The sequence below is a fragment of the Platalea leucorodia genome (assembly GCF_965183815.1).
Source record: "Platalea leucorodia genome assembly, chromosome: 1".
Lineage (NCBI taxonomy): Eukaryota > Metazoa > Chordata > Aves > Pelecaniformes > Threskiornithidae > Platalea > Platalea leucorodia.
Window position 1 is genome coordinate 143,177,790 of NC_138823.1, and position 19,586 is coordinate 143,197,375.

Genomic DNA, 19,586 nt, shown 5'->3' on the forward strand with positions numbered 1-19,586 from the left:
GCTTTCAACAGTAGCATATGTGAAGTGAACCAGATTAACAAGGTGAAAAATACAGATCAGACATTCTCCAAAATAGGAATGACTGGTGCTTTGGCCCAGGCTTAATTTTATATGCAAATATATTCATTATTGGAAGTGTTAATAAAAAAATGCACTGAACCAGCTTCCAATATCAGACCTAATTTTTAGTTGCATTTGTCTGTAAACAAGGACAAAGGCCTCTTCATCTACAGCATTTTCTTTAACAATGAAACTCCATCTTCTTCCTACCCCTTCTGTTTCCTTTCTTCACTGTTCAGTGAAGATACGCCTGGTGACTCTTATCGTGGCGCTTTAGTAGACTGCGAAGCCAAAAGATGAACCCTAAAGACCACATGTGATAAAGTCACAAAGTTCTAGTCAGGAAATTCAAATTCTGTTGTAGTCCACTGAAGCCAGAATCAGAGGGCTGTCAGGTCATAACATGCTGCTGGTAAATCACGTGTGTAAATAAAATGCAAAAATTACAAAATATCACAGGCCTAAACTGATGATACAATCTGTTCCAACAACTAAGGAGCTCATATACTGTGTGTTCTCAGGTGTCACAATTATCAGCAATACTGCTTAATAATGAGCCTATCCAACTCAATTTATTTCCTTCAACAAAAACTACATACTGGAAGACTCCTACATGAACCATGTAAGATTCCCTGAATAAGCTGTTAAAAACAAAATGTTATCTGACTGATGTCTTCCTAACACCAATACAATGACCATGCTACTTTATGTTTCTTAAGAGAGCTACAAATGTGTTTAATTGTAAATGTCTGTATTTGGGCAACATAATGTGGTAAAGGAGTAGTCCTTCTGCTAAGGGATATGCAACCTCTGATATGTAAGTCCAATAGTTCTTCTGTGACACTAGATCTGGTGTACAAAACCTACCTGACAGGATAACACATTCAATTATAGTGAGCATTAAATGGATCAAGCGTGAAAATAAGAGACACCTCCCTCTGAAAGGTGACCATGCCGCATGTTTTATTTGATCAGGACATGCACCTGCTTTCATTGAACCTAGTGGGAGTTCTATGGCTGATTGTACTGATACTAAGGTAGGGCCTCAATGTTTACCTGTCATAGTGCTTGTAAACCAAAATGATTTGCCTCCACCTCAGTGTAAGCTTGCACAAGGAATATGAGGTTGACTTAATGACTAGCTTACTTCCCCCTTTGCCACAGTCTGCTGTGCCAGCTCTGACCCCTACCATCTGCTCTGCAGCTGAACTAAGCATGGCGTTGCACTGCTGTTTCCCAGAGTGCTGCTTTGTTGGCATGGTTGCAGCAGGCAGGTGATTTAGGTAAAATGTGTACAGTTCATAATTTCAGAGACCCTGGTGCTGCTGAGGAAGGATTACAAAATCATATTAATTTGCTGTCAGCAAGTGCAAGTCAACTCAAACTTCAGGTAGAACTTGGCCTATTGTATTTACATAGTCTGAGGACATGTTATAAAAACATTTTTTAAGACCTTAGTCACTTTCACCTCAAGGATTTTTGAGGTAAGTTATTTATGTTAGGACTACCTTGAACTGTGTTTTAGAAACAGACAAATGTTCCCTCCTTCAAAGCAGGGCACAACAAACGCCATTACAGAATAAATAGTGAGGCTTGGTGGCTAACAAGTAGGTGAGCTAGAGATGTAAGGAAGACATCTTATGATTTAAAGAGTTTGGCGTGTTTGTTTGTTTGTTTGTTTGTTTTTCTTTTTTAGAATCACTGGAGAAGCATGGTTGTATGAAAAGTTATTAAATGGGGCAACTGATGAATATATATAGAATCAAGGTCCCATGTAACAGCTAAAATTTCTATTCTCTTGTATGTATTTTTTAATGAAAAAAGGTACCAAAGCTTATGAAACAGCATGAGCACTGAGGATGAAAATAAAATGTTCCAACCTAAGGAGAAACTGTTACCAAAAAAATGCAATTTTAAGCCCATATCTGTATCTGTGAAGTTAGACAAATTTGTATTAACCATTGCAACCAGTGTCCCACCAATGTCTGGTTTTTGTCACTCCTAAATTAAAGTAAGTTTTGTTGATTTTTGTTATAACAGGTGACAGAAGAAATCAGACACTAAAACCTTCCACAGACATTTGTGATCCAGGCATTCACTTAATACATGAATAAGAGTGGGCTTGCTAATATGCTTCAGTCACACACAGTCAAGTCCAACACAGAAAAATGTTTTTCTTGTTTCCAACACCAAACATTTTTTTTCTGCTGAAAAGACAGTAAAATAACTCATACAAAAGTTGTAAAGCACACACCTCTTGTGATATTACAATAATACATACCTCCTGGAGATGTGTGTCTTTGTTTTCTGAATCCTGGAGTTGTACAGCTTATAGTTTGACAAATTGTAAGCTCCACATATCTTTTTTTAGGCATATTTGAGTCTATTTCTTATCATTTAATTAGTTAAGACAAATACTGTCGTATTCGGTTGCTGCTTTGATGTAAATACTGTAGCTAGGAAAAGGCAAGACTCTTTAGCTAAGAAGTTTTGTGAGATGAATAATTTATTCTGCAGGCATAATATATCAAGGAAGGTAATTTAAGGAAGCTTGCAATTAATACAACTAATTAATTAAATGACCCAGAGGCATCAAACTGGCATTTGATATTTGAGGTATGCACAAAAGATTAATTTCTACCACAAATCAGTTATTTATATCAGATATGTGTAGAGCTATTATAGTACACATTTCTTTACAACTGGGCACAATTGTCCAAGTTTACATAAAGGTTCAGAGTATGATTCTCTTATGCCTATTGCATATGAAGATATAAAAGCTAGCTATTTTCCTACTGTTTGGGTATTTTATATGGTCAAGTGTTATTCATGAAACTCCATTTAGAACATGGAAGAATTTACAAATTTAACAGAATGTCCACGTTTCAGCACAATACCAATTTACCAGTGTGAATACCAATTTCTTTTAAAATTATCCAGACTGTTGGCCTGACAGATCAACATTCCCAGAGTTTCTTTAGAAATCCCAGAATTTCCAATGGTGTCTGAGATGAAGTGCTCCAGGCAACAGAACTGGCAGCACAATTACAAAATCTGAATAAGCTACAGCTTCCTAAAACTCTAGCTATTTTAATATATTTGGGTGTTAAAATGGAGAAAACTTGTGTTATTCATATTTTAGCAAGTCTCAAAATACATTAAAAGTGTATTTACTTTCATAATGAGAATTACTCCTAAACTGTTGTATCGTGCTGGGAGCCATGCCTTTTTTAGCATTATTTATGGGGAAAAAAGAGCTGACATGCTGGGTCATCCCATAAGAACTACAATGAATTTCCTAGGCTTAACTTCGATACTTATAGGCAAATCTTCTGCCACATCAAATAAAGAGTGCCTCAGACACAGCGGAGCTGGGAGAAGTGTGTAGGACTTCCAAAGACAGTGTACCTCACTGACACCCTGGCAAAAGCATTTGTTACTGAACTGCTATGGAAACATGCCGGGTGCACTGCAAATACGGACAGACCTAATCCACCGGGCCAGCGCCTTGGGAGGAGGGAAGGCAGTATGGCCACCTTCCCACTCAGCCACTCGTTCTTCCTGCTTTACCCACAAAACCGCTGTGCATCAGAGCCTGGTTGGGCAACACAACTGTAACTGTGGAGGCTTTACAGCAGATCTGATTGTTTCCCTGGTGAAAGAGATTTTTTCTTTTTTTCTTGTTTGCACTTTTGTGAAGGCAGGAGCGGCTGCTGCCTGGCCAAAGCACCAAGCACGGGTGCTGGCTGGCCCGTGTTCCTGGCTCACGCTCCCTCAGTGTGACTGCAGCTGTTGTTGTCACCAAACTTGAACGTGCTCTTTAAACAAATTTTTTTCTACCTGCTGCTATAAACCTAGCAGTTTAAAAACTAAGTAAGCTAGGTACAAGAGGTTTGTAGCCCGCCGCTTACTTCTGTAAATCGAGATGTTACTGTAAAAGGCTTCCCAGGGGCCCATATGGCCACCCGGGGGACACCACTTTGCTGGGCAATAGCTGGGACCAAAATTCAGGGCTATTTTATCTTATGCTGCCATCTCCTGGCAAATGGCTCAATTACAAATAAAATGGTGAGTAAAAGGGCTCTGCAAGGTGGCAGCACTGGGGACAATCTCGGCCTCCCGTAATGGCGGTTTCTGCCTCTCGCCCTCCCAGCCGTCGCCCTGGGCGGCGGCCTGTGGGGAAGGGCAGGTTTCCCCCACCGGCTGGTCGCTCCGGGGATATCGGGCAGCCGCATTTTATTTTAAGTTTAGAGGCTGTAAAGAGCGAGGTGAAAAACCCAGCTCCATGATTTCTGGTTAGTGCATGTGGCTCGTAGTCGGTGAGTTGAAAATAGGTCCTCGGTGGGCTTTGACGCAGGCTCGCGTAAAGCTGTGGCCTGTTCCTGCAGGACAGTTTAACCTAGCAAAGTGATTACAAATGGGCCCCACCTTCTGTGCTGGCACAAGGGAAAAGGAGAAACTGGAGAATTCTTTATTGTTGCCTCTGTAACGAAGACAGCAGCGAGCCCGAGTGCCTTCCCGCTGCCGGCCTGCAGCTGCAGCACGGCGGGGAGGTGTTAGGAAAATTCCTTTCCCTAACTATTGTATCAATCAGTCTTCATAGTATGGAAGTGTATTAACTTTGTTAATGTATTTGTCCTGGTCAACCAGGGAGGTCCCAGATGACTGGAAGTTAGCAAATGTGACACCCCTCTACAAGAAGGGTTGGAAGGAGGATCCAGGGAACTACAGGCCTGTCAGCCTGACCTCGGGGCCAGGGAACGTCATGGAGCAGATCATCTTGAGTGCCATTACGCAGCATGCACAGGACAACCGAGGGATCGGGCTCAGCCAGCATGGGTTTATGAAAGGGAGGTCCTGCTTCACTAACCTGGTCTCCTTCTATGACAAGGTGACCCGCTTAGTGGATGAGGGGAAGGCTGTGGATATTGTCTACTTGGAATTTAGTAAGGCCTTTGACACTGTCTTCCACAGCATTCTCCTGGAGAAGCTGGCTGCTCACGGCTTGGATGGGTGCACTCTGCGCTGGGTTCAAAACTGGCTGGACGGCCAAGCCCAGAGAGTGGTGGTGAATGGAGTGAAATCCAGTTGGCGGCCGGTCACGAGTGGTGTTCCCCAGGGCTCAGTGTTCGGGCTGGTCCTGTTCAATATCTTCATTGATGATCTGGATGAGGGGATTGAGTGCACCCTCAGTAAGTTTGCAGATGACACCAAGCTGGGTGGAGGTGTCGATCTGCTGGAGGGTAGGAAGGCCCTACAGAGGGACCTGGACAGGCTGGATCATTGGGCTAGAACCAACTGTATGAGATTCAACAAGGCCAAGTGCTGGGTCCTGCACTTGGGTCACAACAACCCCACACAACGCTACAGGCTTGGGGAGGAGTGGCTGGAGAGCTGCCTGGTGGAAAAGGACCTGGGGGTGTTGGTTGACAGCCGCCTGAACATGAGCCAGCACTGTGCCCAGGTGGCCAAGAAGGCCAATGGCATCCTGGCTTGTATGAGGAATAGTGTGGCCAGCAGGACCAGGGAGGTGAGAGTGTCCCTGTATTCGGCACTGGTGAGGCCGCACCTCGAGTACTGTGTTCAGTTTTGGGCCCCTCACTACAAGAAGGACATTGAGGTGCTGGAGCGTGTCCAAAGAAGGGCAACGAAGCTGGTGAAGGGTCTGGAGCACAAGTCTTATGAGGAGTGGCTGAGGGAGCTGGGGTTGTTTAGCTTGGAGAAGAGGAGGCTGAGGGGAGACCTTATTGCTCTCTACAACTACGTGAAAGGAGGTTGTAGCGAGGCAGGGGTCGGTCTCTTCTCCCAAGTAACAAGTGATAGGACAAGAGGAAATGGCCTCAAGCTGCGCCAGGGGAAGTTTAGGTTGGATATTAGGAAAAACTTCTTTACCGAAAGGATAGTCAGGCATTGGAACAGGCTGCCCAGGGAAGTGGTTGAGTCCCCATCCCTGGAGGTATTTAAAAGAAGGGTAGACGTGGTGCTTGAGGACATGGTTTAGTGGTGGACTTGGCAGTGATAGGTTAACGGTTGGACTCGATGATCTTAAGGGTCTTTTCCAACCTTAATGATTCTATGATTCTATATATATTAGTACATGTTATACACTGCAATGGAATGAGGTAGTGGAATTTTACTGGAGACTTTAGTATTGTTCATGCTTAAGTAAAACTAAAGGACAGCCCGGCCGTGGAAATAAGGACTTTGCTTCTTGCAAGCTTAGAGCTGTTCAGGAAGGATAAAGGATACCCCTGGACAACCATGATAAGGCCAGCATCCCAGCCCCCTGACATGTCTTTGAAACCCTCCCAGTGTTGTCTGGTATCATAGATAAGTAATTATAGCAAGACTGACTCCAGCAACATCTGGATCAATAGACAAGCAGCAAGAATGCTGCAAAAATGTAGTTGCTTTGCAAAGTTTTACTATGATTAGCAATCAGTAGTAATTAGTCAAATTGTGTTGTACCTGAATGTTTGAAGGATATAAGAATGTGTAAAACCACATTCAGGGTGTCCCAATTTGGCTGGCACATCTCATGCGCATTAATAAGTATTTACCCCTGTAATTCTATACGTTGTGTCCCAGCTTCTCTCCTCGGTTGACATGGGCCAGTTGCAAATTTTTGTGACAGAGGTGAAGAGGACTGTGACCCGGCTGCTGTGCCCCTCTGTGTCTGAGTCGCACTGGAAATGGCCAATCTGTGACCATCTGTGACCAATCTGTATCATTTTTCCCTGTGTTTGGGGTATAGCTCAGTGTAAGCAAAGTAAAGCGCTTAGCAGACCACTGACACAGGTAAAGTCAAAGCCTGGGAAGCTTGCTTTAGGGGAGGAGAAAGACAGCTAGTCATTTGGGACACTGCTTTTCACTGGCCCCAATGAAAGGACCTTGCGTGCCTTTCCACTAATTTTATTTGATGTTTGGAGGCATAAGCTGCAACAGTTCTGTAGAAGGAAGGAAGGATGATGTTTAGCTGGACTGTCATGAACAGGGATTGTACCTCTGATGCATAGATAGAAAAAAAGGTTCCTGATGTAGAGAACTAAGCAACATTGGTTAACTTGTAAACATGTGTGCAGGACTTTAGGGGTGAAGGGAGAGAACAAAACAGTGCCAGAACTTGAATTATATTTGCTGAAGGAGTAGCCTCAATCATATTGATCCAGGATATTGCATGACCTTGTGTTCTTTGTTGTATGTTTCAGGAAATGGCAACAATGTCTAAGGTCTGATGTGGCCCCCTTCATTGGTTGTGGAGATGGCGATGACGTGTGGTGCTTTGTGTTCATGCAACATCGCAAGTTCAGGTCTGTAAATACTGACATTGGAGTGCTGAATAACTTCATTGAAACATGCTGAGAGCTTACAAACACGAGTGGACCTGACATTGCACTCACTGTTGATTAAAAACTTGTGGTGACTTTCATCAGCAATCTATGTAATGTGCTTTGGGTGTTGTGAATTAATTGTTTTTATCCTTAGTAATGGATAGACAAGGATTGATGCATGTGTGAGTCTGTTACTTGAAGAAAATTAGCAGGTTGTTTCCATGCACTTGAGGGGTTATCACTGGGCTGTTAAGGCTTTTTAATCTGAATTCAGTGTCATGAGCATTTTTTATAGCTGTTTGAGTTGAACCTGGCTTGATACCATTTGGAAAGAAAGGACTTGTGGGAGAAATGAAAGAAGCCTTGTTTGTTTGTTTTTTTACAGACAGTCTTGGGTGTTGCTTTGGTGAAAGCATAGCTTCTGGCCTCCCCCCATCTCATGCTACAAGAGTTACTTTCAATACAGTGAAGAGAGACTGGACAGTGAATCAGCTTACCCTAAAGTAAACACCTACTGGATAGTCACCTGGATTGGAACCTAATTTTCATCTCCATTAACTATAATCATACATAGATAGCTGCATGTAGATTACTGTACTGGGGTGTGTGAATCTTGAGCTAGTCTTTCCTAAGTTGTTGACATGACACTTGTGGAAAGCAGTGACCTCTCAGTGTTTCTGTTGGTGTCACTGCAGTGTCTATTTTGCTGCTCAGAATCTGCATGTTTGCTGTTAATTATTTAAAAAAAAAGGGATCAGATTTAAAATGGTGGGTTTTTTTTTTAGTAAAAATAAGTTGCTTTTTAAAACACAGGAATGTTGCCAGCAGTTAATCCTGAGAGGTCTGAATCCCATTCTCCTATTCTGAAACCTATTCTGTCGCTTTTGAGATTTTTATCTTTTGAAGCTTACCTTGTGAGCATATTCAGCAGCTAGGTTTTGTGGAGTTCTTAAAAAAGCATGAAAAATCCCAGTTTCAGTGAACAGGACAAAGGTTTCATTCACTTCAGCAGGCTGCTTGCGTCACTGGCTGAGAGAGTGTGCTGAGATTTAGGACTTCCAACCTGGGTTTTGGCACTAGGAGAGTGACGTAATTTCCTGAGTTGTGTGACCGTGCTGGAAAATTCAGAAAACTGGGATTTTTAAACAACCAACTTTATTTAAAAGCCCAAGAAATGACACATTATACTGAAACTCAAATGGTAAATTCTAGATTAAAAATACTTCAAACCAGTGAAGAAGAACTCTGAAAAGGTGCGCTTTTTACAGCTCGGGAAATTTTTAACTTATTGCCATAATAAGATTTTGTAAAATAGTTAATCTTTACAAAATAAAATATATAATTTCTTTGTAACCATGAAACAAAGGTGTTGTGAACCAGAATCAGGTGTTGTGATATCCCACTTTTACTGACAAAAACTCCTTTGGAATGAGATTGCTGTGGAAAAACAGCTAGATAGTGTCCTTCCAGGACTCCTTCTTGAACTCTTATTTGGAAAGTGTGTGTATATATATATATATATATATATATATATATATATATATATAAAGACATAGCTGAGGACTGTTGGAGGGAAAACATTTATGGGAAATTCTAGATGGCATTTTAGTTGCCATAATTTATACTGGTTCTCAGGTCTGTCTGCATGAAGCTGAGTATTCTGAGACTCTAAGGTCATCCAGAATTGGGAAAGTTTAGCACAAGATTCAATTCATATTAGCTATCCCTTCTCTGAGGGTTAGTGATTCTATTTTACATTTCTTATAAATGGTGCACTGAAATTTTAATGTAACTTAATTTGGCTCCATGACAAGATCAAACGTCCATATATTGTACTTTTGAGTTTGAAGTACAAATGAACTTTTTAACAGTTTGAGTTACTACTAACTTGTAGGATTATTTTGAGCCATGTGTTTTAAATAGTTGCTTGCCTTTTCTTATTCTGGTTAGAGTTTTTTTCTCTTTTTAATCTGTAGCTAATGTTAAAAAAGCCTCAGTACGTTCTTTGTTTTTCTTTCAACTTGGTTGTGTTGTATGGTTTTTCTTTTTCCTCACCTCCAGACGAAGAACCATGCAAGAAGAGCAGTATGAGGGTATATACAGCTTCTGATCCCCATGGCAATCAGACAATTGATACATGTGAAAAACACATTGCTTCTCTAACATGAATGATTTCTAGCTATTAGATTTTCAGTGGGGCCTATATTCAGACTGGTGCCTTCTCTGGCTTCAGAAAGAAGAGAACAGAGTAGTGGTGGTGCAGAATCACAGGAAGAGCAACCTGGCATGCGTTAGAGTGGATGTCAAAGTGGTAAGCCAACAGCCATTGGGTGTTCTTAGGAGACTGATCACAAGCAGGGTATGAAGCAATTCCTGAAGACCAAAGGAGCCAGCAATCCACTCATTACCATCATCATTTAACATTAACCATGGGTCATCTTGAAAAATATTGGGAAAAATATTATCATGGGTGATGTGAAAATTAAAAAGATTGTGGAAAGTTTCCTTCTTTTCTTCATTCTGGTAGTGACAACAATGTGCAGAAAAAAAGATTCTTGGTTTTTGCTTCCTTGGGTTGTTACCTAAAAAACTTTGTGACAAGTTGAACAGAGCATCACAAATATTTTCAAGCAGAGTAGAACTGGCAGATGACATACCTTCTTCATGAGGTCACCTGTACACAATGAAAACCAAATGGCTTTTTAAAGAAGACCATTTCTAGAAATATCTTAGTCCTCCTATGGAGCAGAAAGTGAGTGACAGCTAGAATCAAGTTTCTCTAGATATTTTTCAAAGAGAATGACTGAGAACTGTTGACACTTCTCCCTGGTTGTGTGGCTGATAATTTAAAATTGTCTAACGAACACATTGAAAGAAATCTTACAGATAGCAAGGAGAAACAGCCTTTTCTTGATTGTATTGAAAGAGATGTGGATAGACTTATCCTTGACTATTTGCAAGTTCTTTTTCTTTCATTCAGAAACTTCAATGATAAAATATTTCATCACATATAGTCAGAAATCTACATTAAACATATAACAGACATATTCTGTGTACAAGTGCATTAAGCAGCTGGATCAAAGAAGTGGAAAAACTTGTTTATAACTGAGATTTATAGTACTGGCAACCTTGCTTTAATTAAAAGGAGATTTGGAGCTAAACTGAAAACTTTAGGTATTGATTAACCAGGTATAGCTATTACTCACGAGTAGAGAACCTATTGTGTAAGAATTCTGTGCCCAGATTTTGTAAATAAAAAAAAATTTAAAAGGGGGCTTTTCTATATTGCTTTGAAAAAGTTTTGGATTTAGTATGAGAATAATGTTGATAACACACTGATGTTTTAGTTGTTGCTAAGTAGTGCTTACACTGGTCAAGGATGTTTCAGCTTCTCATGCTCTACTGACTGAGAAGGCTGGGGATGCACAAGAAGCTGGGAGGGAGCACAGCCAGGACAGCTGACCCAAACTGGCCAAAAGGCTATTCCATACCATATGATGTCATGCTCAGTATATAAACTAGGGAAAAGCTGTCTGGGGGGCCGCTGCTCGGGGACGGGCTGGGCATTGGTCAGCTGTTGGGGAGCAATTGCATCATGCATCACTTGCTTTGTATATTCTTTTATTACTATTACTACTATTACTATTACTACTACTATACTATTTTATTTTATTTCAATTATTAAACTGTTCTTATTTCAACCCACGAGGTTTTTTTCACTTTTACTCTTCTAATTCTCTCCCCCGTCCCACTGGGGAGAGAGTGAGCGAGCAGCTGTGAGGTGCTCAGTTGCTGGTTGGGGTTAAACCACAACATCCCCTAAATAAACAGCTCTAAGCAAATGTTCTGACATTAGCACTGGAATTCTCTGCAGTGGCCACAAGAAAGTTCTGATGCTTGACCTGTCAAATGGGAAGGTAGCAGACCTCTAGAGAAGTATTTGTGCACTTCTGCTGAGGATTTGAATGGAAACAGTGATGGCACAGACTGTAACAAATGACTGAAAGAGGTTTAAGAAAGGTCAGTCTGTTGCCCCAGTGTCTTGGGGCAGTTTCATTAAATGCTACAGAAGTCTTTGTGGGAGATAAGACTAGTTTGTTAGGTACTTTAAGAAGGTCCCTGTCACAAACAAAAAAGCAATGTGATGCCCTGAAATATAAAAAAAGGGTAATTTTGGTTTGCAGATGCATTTTTTTCCTATTGCTAAATTGCAAGATCTTCAAATACGTATATGGACTTGTCTTCTGATCACACAGCTGATCTTTTTGCTTAGTCTTGGTAAAAGTAAGTTGCTATTGCTTTGTTTCCTCCTCCTTTTTAGGCTACAATGTGTAGTCTAAAAACACCTATCTTTGGTCAGAAATCTAGGCAAAATCTAATCCAGTAACTTGTGTGTATGCAGGTTTTTCAATTTACTTTTGTTATTGAATATTTAGTCTTTCTAGATGTAATTTTAATTTCTAGTTAACAAGAAAGGCATTGTTCTTTGTTAGCTTTCTTCCATGGTTGTGTTTTTCTTACTATTTCCTCTTGTTAGGAATGCCTGGGAGGGGGGAGGGTGCCAGGAAGGCTTGATCCTGACTCCTGTAAAGGAGAAATGTTGAGGCAGGTTGTCTTTGTCTTTTAGCAAAAACTTTAGTTTCATTTTTGTCTTAACTTTGGTTCAAAAGCTGTTTGGATTAGAAGGTTGGCCCTTCTTTACCACGGGAAATCAGACTGCGAAAATAGTTTTTTTTATCGTCTAGCTGTTACTAGTTAAAGGGACAGGTGATATAAGACAAAATGGATGCACATCCCTCAGGAATGAATAGAATTACTTGTTTTTAAAATCTGGGGTAATCTATATTTGCAGTTGGTGCATAATTAAGTTAAGAAGGCCCTCCAGTGTTTTAAAGAGACTGGTTTTATTTCTCTTAGTGTTGTTTTCCAGTAACTAAAAAAGTGGAGATCCTAGAGACCTACAGTAACTGCATGAAGAATTTTTGTCCATTTCAACATTTATTTTTATGCAATACCTTTTTTTTTTTTTTTATGGTGAACACATAGAAGTTACCAAGAAAAGTTAGCATAAGCTGCACTTTTAAGACAGTGTAAAATAGTAAGAGCAATAGCTCTAATAACTACTGTAGATCAATGCTTGAAAACAGATACTCCAAAATGTCAAGCTGCATATGTATTCCTTGGCTCTGAGAGAAACTGCAGTAAATGCTGCTTTTATAGAGAGTTTCTCTGACTGCCAACGGAAGAACTGTAACACATTTATAGGGAGCAAAAATTGGAATGAAACATGCAAGAGTAGAACAGCAATTACTTCCTTTTTACCAATGGGAGAGAATTAATATAATAAATCATTAGGACAATTGGAGATATGTTTGAAAGATGGCTTAGTTATTAGAAGTTATAATTTAATTAAATGATAAATTACAAATAATGACAAGTTTCTATATAATTCACCTGAACCCAAGATTTCCATTAAGGAATATGTATTGTCTTCCTATTTAAGTAATAAAGAGGGTAAACCAAAAAATCCTAACTTCTTTTTTATTAGTGTGTATGTGAAAGCAGAAATTTTATGAAGGCAAAATACAGCAATAGTAGCTCTTAAATGGAAAAAATGACTGACCATTGGTTACTAGAAAGGGTGAAGCTCATTGTATTTGAAGGTTAGCAACAGATCAGAGTGTGGAATCCTCTGGGAAATAATTAATGTGATATTATGTTCCAACTAATTACTGTACATATGAAATATGAAGTTCACAGTATGTTTCAAAGCAGTCATGACCTTTCTTGGCAGGAAAAAAGTCACCCATTAGATGCTTTTGATTGTAAAGTCAAAATACATATCTCTGTAGATGATCATATATCCTGCCTCATTTTGTCATCTGATTGCTGTTCAAGCCATACTGGTAATATGACTGTGTTTTGAGACTGTCTGTGGATGGAGTTGAGACGCTGATAAAATGGAGAGTTCATTGTAGGACCACTGAGATGTTCAGGGAGCTGGAGCACCTGACAAATGAGGAGATGCTAGGGGAACTGCATTTGTTTGGCCTGGAGAAGGAAAGGCAGAATGGTGGGGAACCTACCAATAGCAGTCTCCTACTTCCTAAACAGGGATCACAGGAAGATGGAGCCAGATTCTTCCTCAGAGGTACACAGTGAAAGAACAGAAGCCAACAAGGGAATTTCTGATTAGATATGAAGAATAAGAACAGCTAAGCGCTGCAACAGACTGCCCAGAGAATCTGTGGTATTATCACCCTTGCAGTTTTTCAGTATCTGACTAGGCAGGGCCCTGTGCAACCCAATCAAACTTTGAAATTAGCATGCTGTAAGCAGGAGATTGAATAAGATGATCTCTAAAGAAAATTATTCTTTGATTGTAATGTCTTTTAATTGAACTTTGTAAGATACAGAAAAATATATGTCTTGTCACCGTGACCATCAATGTTAGCTAATAGGGAATGTAAGAAACTTTGCAATTGCATGTGAAATGAACATAAGAAACATTAGTTGTTTTGTCATTGTGCAGCTTTTTTTTAAAAATACTTTCTGGATAAGGTATGTTTCTTAACTTAATGTATCTTCAGAAAAGCAAAATTATGTTTTCAGTGTTCCCATTCCTGATTCTTATCTTTCCCTGCAAAACTGATAGGAATCTCACTAGTAAAGCTTTTTAGTTCTTCTTTCTAGTAAAGTTTTCTTAGTTTCCATCAGAGGTAGTAAATGGTGGATGCTAGCTCCCAGGTGGTTTCTCTTCTGCTACTATATTTTATCATCATAGAACTTTCTCAGTGGAAAAAACCCACCTCCTCTGAAGAATAAAAGTTATTCTGAAAAGCAAACATCTTTCCTTGCTCTCTTCTCTACCCTATGTGACTATAGACAGCACAGTTATAAACTCTTCAATATTACTAGGATGACAGGTATTTTAAGGACTGGAACAAAGAATGGGAATATGTTGCTGGCACACCCAAGGAAAAAATGCTGTGATATGGGAGAAAGTGGTGACAAAGTAGGAATTGTATGGTTGTTAAAGAAGCCACAACATAAATCACAAGAAGGATCTATATAGGCGTAGATTGTTAAGCCCACTTTGTCTCAGAATCGGTGAGAAGGATTATAAAACAATAAAAATCCTCTTCTTTTATTGCAGAATGCTTTGCCTGTGTTACAGTTAGGAAGGCCAAAACCAGCCAGGCAGAGCTGGTAAGTGGCAGTGTTCCTTTTCTACTGAGAATAAATTTCAGGAGGGAAATAATTTTCTATCATGGTTTCTGAAGCAAAGGGATTTGAAGAAAACATCTGGACTCTGAGATAATACAGAGCAAAAGCCTATACATGATGGGAAAGTGCTATGTTTCATCTATGCATTATATGCTTTTAAAAATTACTAATTTCTTATAGAAAACATCTTGAAAAAGAGTTGGGTATAGCACTGATTTTTTCTGGAGTTGTAAAGGAAGTTCATCAGCCAAACTTTTGTCAGCGCCATGTACTGTTTGACAGAGGTGTTTCTTGCTGTGAAAGATAAGTAACCAAATACTCTCGAGGGAGAACTGTGGCGTAATTGGCTTGCAAGACAGAAATTCTTACTAGATTGTAGGAGTTCCCAAACTGCTTGGTATTTTCTAGACCTTTACTAGCAGACATGTTGGAAGTTCGAGGGTCCTTCTATATAAAATCTATACAGAAGTTGTCAATAAAGATAGACTTCTTCCCAGCCTGTTGAGCCAAAAGCTAAAAAATACAGGAGATTTTTTTTTTTTTTTTTTTGCAGCTGCATTTGACTGAATACCACTGAGGAGGTTCCATGAACTTTCTTATGTATCTTCATACTCCTTGTGCATATATGCCACTTCTAAATAAAGAAAACTACATTGTTAGTTATTGGTAAAAGATGGTGTTGCAGAAAAGATATCTCCAGGTCTTAGAGAACAGATGAGATAAAACAAATTACTCAAGTCACATAGAATATAAGTTGCCTAGTGGGTGGGTTTTTCAAGAATTATATACAGAATATGAATATGTTGAAATATGAAGAACTACATAGTTCCTGTAAAAAGACCTAACATATAAGGTATCCATTTGGTCTAGATCAGCCATTATGTCTTTCACTGAAAAAACTTTTGGAGCTGGAATTGAGAGACAGATAAGAGTTGGCACAGAGCTCCCAAAGTGGTAATTGCATTAGAATTTGTAGTCTGTATGAACTTTTAGAAGTTTCCTTACAAAGAAATTTTTCTCAACAGAAATGAGAATCCTGCTCTTTCTTCTGTGGTACAATATAGAAATTATAAACATGGCGATAAATTTACAGGTGAGGGTGACCTCAATATCCTACCAAAGTTTTATGGGTTTTGTGGGAGGCTGCTGAAGACAGAAATACTTGTTATAGTTTGCTTCCTTCTGTTAACTAGGTGTCCTAGCTTTCAGTATAGACATTGACCTGGGCTACTCTTGGGACTTATTCCTATTTGTAGATGTTTCAGTATTTACTAAGCTTCTTACATTCCTGATGTTCTGGGAGCCCAGTAACAGAGGTAATTAAAAAGATGATCTATCTTATGACAAAGTCAATGACTTTTTGCTTCATTACACTGCGATAGTGGGAGGTCATGTCTGAACTGATCACAAATAGGTACCATACAATTGTTTTAAGGCTACAGAGACTCCCGCTAGAGAGCACGTTCTTCATTGTAAGTGGTTTTCTTAATAGATGATGCCAGTAGGCATCATGCTAGATGCTAGAGGCACTGTCCACAGGTGAATATGGTTAGTAAAACTATCCAAGATCAGATAAAGCTGTTAATTGAAAGTCTGTTCTTTATGAACATAGAGACAAAGTACTGAACAGGCCCTATTCTAGCCAGTGCTGTACTGACATTTTTGGACTGACTGAAACAAGGAAGTTTGATGAGGGATAGAAGGAAGCATCCCATCAAACAAGGAAGTTTGATGAGCAGAATGATTCACTCCCTGTGTCCATTCAGGCCTTCAGTGTTTTATTCATATGTAGAAAGTGTGCAGACATGAGCTATAGGAGTAGAAATCCCTTCTGCTACCAGAACATCCTGGATATAGGTTTAGCTATTCAGAAAGATCCAATTTACTGTAGAGAGAAGTATGAGTGGTGCTTAAATGATTCCCTCAGAAGGGAAATGATAATTTCATTTTCTTTCTTCCCTCTCCCCACATTAGAAAGAGTAATAATAAGATAAATAAAAACTGATGTGGTAGTTTCTCAGGAAACAACACATCTCCATTTCACCAAATAATAGATTTGCTGAGTACATAGCCATTGCTGTAAGATGTTGAGGGTAGAATCCTTGTAAAAAGCAATGTCCTGGATTTCCGGTCAAATAAATGCACAATCAGCTTCTCCATGACACAGTCTGAAATCAGAAAAAGAATTAAGAAGAGACCCAAATACAGTATGCCAACTGAAAACTTATTACTTGGAAATAAGTCTTAGAAAAGAATAAGAGGATTTAGGATAAGATAGAACTTCCTTGTCTGAGAGAGGTCCTTGAAAAAGCAGTTGCAATAGCAGAAGAGATCCAGATCTCCTTTCCCTTAGGGAGCCTGCCTGCAAATTGCTGTCCAAAGGAATGGGTTAAAAAGGTTCTAGATTAGCTGAGATACTGGCAGCCAGGGCAAAACAAGCAGAAGGCTCTGTTCAGTGGCTCCTGCCACAGATGACTAAAAGTCTGAGGGCAAAAGGAATTCCAAATGTTTCATGTCAATAGAGCTGAAACATTGGCACGCAAATCCTATGTTTATGGTATTTTTTAAAAGACTTTTAATTATTAATGCTAGTTTTCTAAGGGGACAGAGAAAGTGCTGCTAAAAGCCTCACAATGGTTCTTTTGTATGCAAAGCCAAAATGAAATTTAAAAACTTTCTTTGGCAGTCAAAATAAGAATTACTTTAGGCTTTTGATGCCCTAGACATTTATTTTTTTATGTGCCATATGCTCCCTTAAAATTATTTGTTTTAAAAATGTTGTTTCACTTGGAAGAAACCCGGAACAGGAGGAGAATTGCCACCAGCTAGAACTCTATTATAGCTGTACAAGAAGCTGCAAACTATTATTTTACCTTCTTGGAGCTCACCGCTGACAGATTTAATCAAGTTGCGTAGGTCTGCATGACTTCCCAGGGAGGGATGGCACCTTTAGCTGAGAGGATTGGGTGTGAGCTTTGTTAGATAGACTCATGCTGACTGTCATTTTTAATATAGCTTTCCAAAACAGGGCAGGTATTTCACAAAAATGGGACCACTGTCCCAAGGAATTTACAACCTGAGTTGACTCGATATGACTCAGTATGTTCCAGAAACAAGCAATAGGGAGAGAATGGGATGAGGAACTAATACAGTTATTAACGATAAAAGATGTGGTTCCTGTTGAACTCCATTTTCCTGTTAAGCTTCTGAAATCCACATTTAAAAGAGGAAAATACAAGGTGCACTATTGATTTATTTAGAACAGGGCTTTTAGAAGAAAAAAATTTCAGGACTGGTTTGAAGCAGAAATCACCATTGTTGAGAGAGTAGAGTCTTGCGAGAGATTTTCACACACGAGGGGCAATGAGGCAGTTACAGATCCCTGCTCATTAGCAACAATACAAATTCACTCCTGATACAGGTTGGAGCAACTCAGCAGACTCATGGCACAGTATGCATAAGTAAGCCACTGTGGCTCAGTATTGCAACTACCATTATTGACAAAGAAACTAACTGCAGATTTTAAAAAAATTATAATGAATAATAAAATTATCATCTTTTTAATCTCCTTATAGGTGAAACTTTCCCAAAGCTATGAGAACAGCAGTGGGTGTTTTATTCACTCTCTAGGCTCTATATAGAACTCATTGCAGGTTGTTGGTTTATAGTCTTAATCTTTTTCCCTGATATCCTGCTTCTCTGCTCTCCCTCACTTGTGCAGACCACCAGACTGCACCCACTATCACATTTAAGGGAATTTCTTGAGATGTGGTTTCTACAGTTTGTCTCTGCTTTTTCTCACTGTCAGCAAGCTCTTTTTTCTGCCATTGAGTTTCTGAGTGGATTCCTTAAACTTAGCTTCCTTCCTGATTGTTTGTTTTCTTGAAAATATGATGGTATGATAGCTCCTGGTTAACTGCTGGGTCCATCTTAAATTTAGGCCTCTTTTTATTTTACAAGAAAAAGTTTTAAAAAAATTTTCAGTGGATTCTGGTCACAGCAGCCCTTTAAGTAACCTCTGTTCTTCCACAAAGGGAAACTTTTAAGTACAAAAAAATAATACTTTTAATATTATGAGTTGTTATTCAATAAATTGTGATTTGAAATTATATATTTACAGTTTTTTAACTGAAATCCTTCTGTAGAAACCAGGTCTTTGGAATTTCTTCTGCTAATTTGAATGGCACTGATGTGACAAGTTGGTGACACACTAGTTGCTTTATTTTGAGTTGTCTTAGGCTGAGGACTGAACAGTGAGAGAGAGACTTCAGAATTGTAGTAATTTAAAGGGTTATTGAAGCAGATTCCTTAGGCTTCCCGTGTGGATCCTAAGGAAGCTTTCCATTGTCATGACACAAGATATATTGAAAAGATGAAGGAATGAAAAGGCACCTTTTTCCCTTTACTATATTTTAATTTCTGTATCTTGATGTGCATAGCTTAGTGAAGCTCTGGCTTCTGGTTCCAGTATGTAACTGTGCAATGAAACTTGGATTTCCATCAAATTTAAGAGTGTAGGGTTTTCTGTAATAGAGCCAGCCCACATCCTGTCTTTGACAGTAACTGGTACCATGTATGATTGCATTAGACAGTTATGAAAGAACTTGGTCAAAGCTGGTTGCAAACTTTGTAATTTGCTCAAGAGATGGTCAAATTATTATTGATTGGCTTATGCCCTTTATGACTGGTTGGGATAATTTCTAAACTATTAATTCTGTCTAATGTTACTGGGACATCTCATGTTCCCCTCAAGATTTTGAAATAAACAAGAGGACATCTCTGCTAGAGAAATGTCAACACACTTGTATGGGCCTTCCCCCTTCTCCCCCTGTATTTTATTTTGCTGTGAATGATTTATTCTTTATACCATCTATAAATGACCAATAATGTGCTACAAAAGCATAGCAAACTATTTATGACCTTCTACTAGGTAGAACTAAATATATAACCAGTTTGTACAAACAGAGT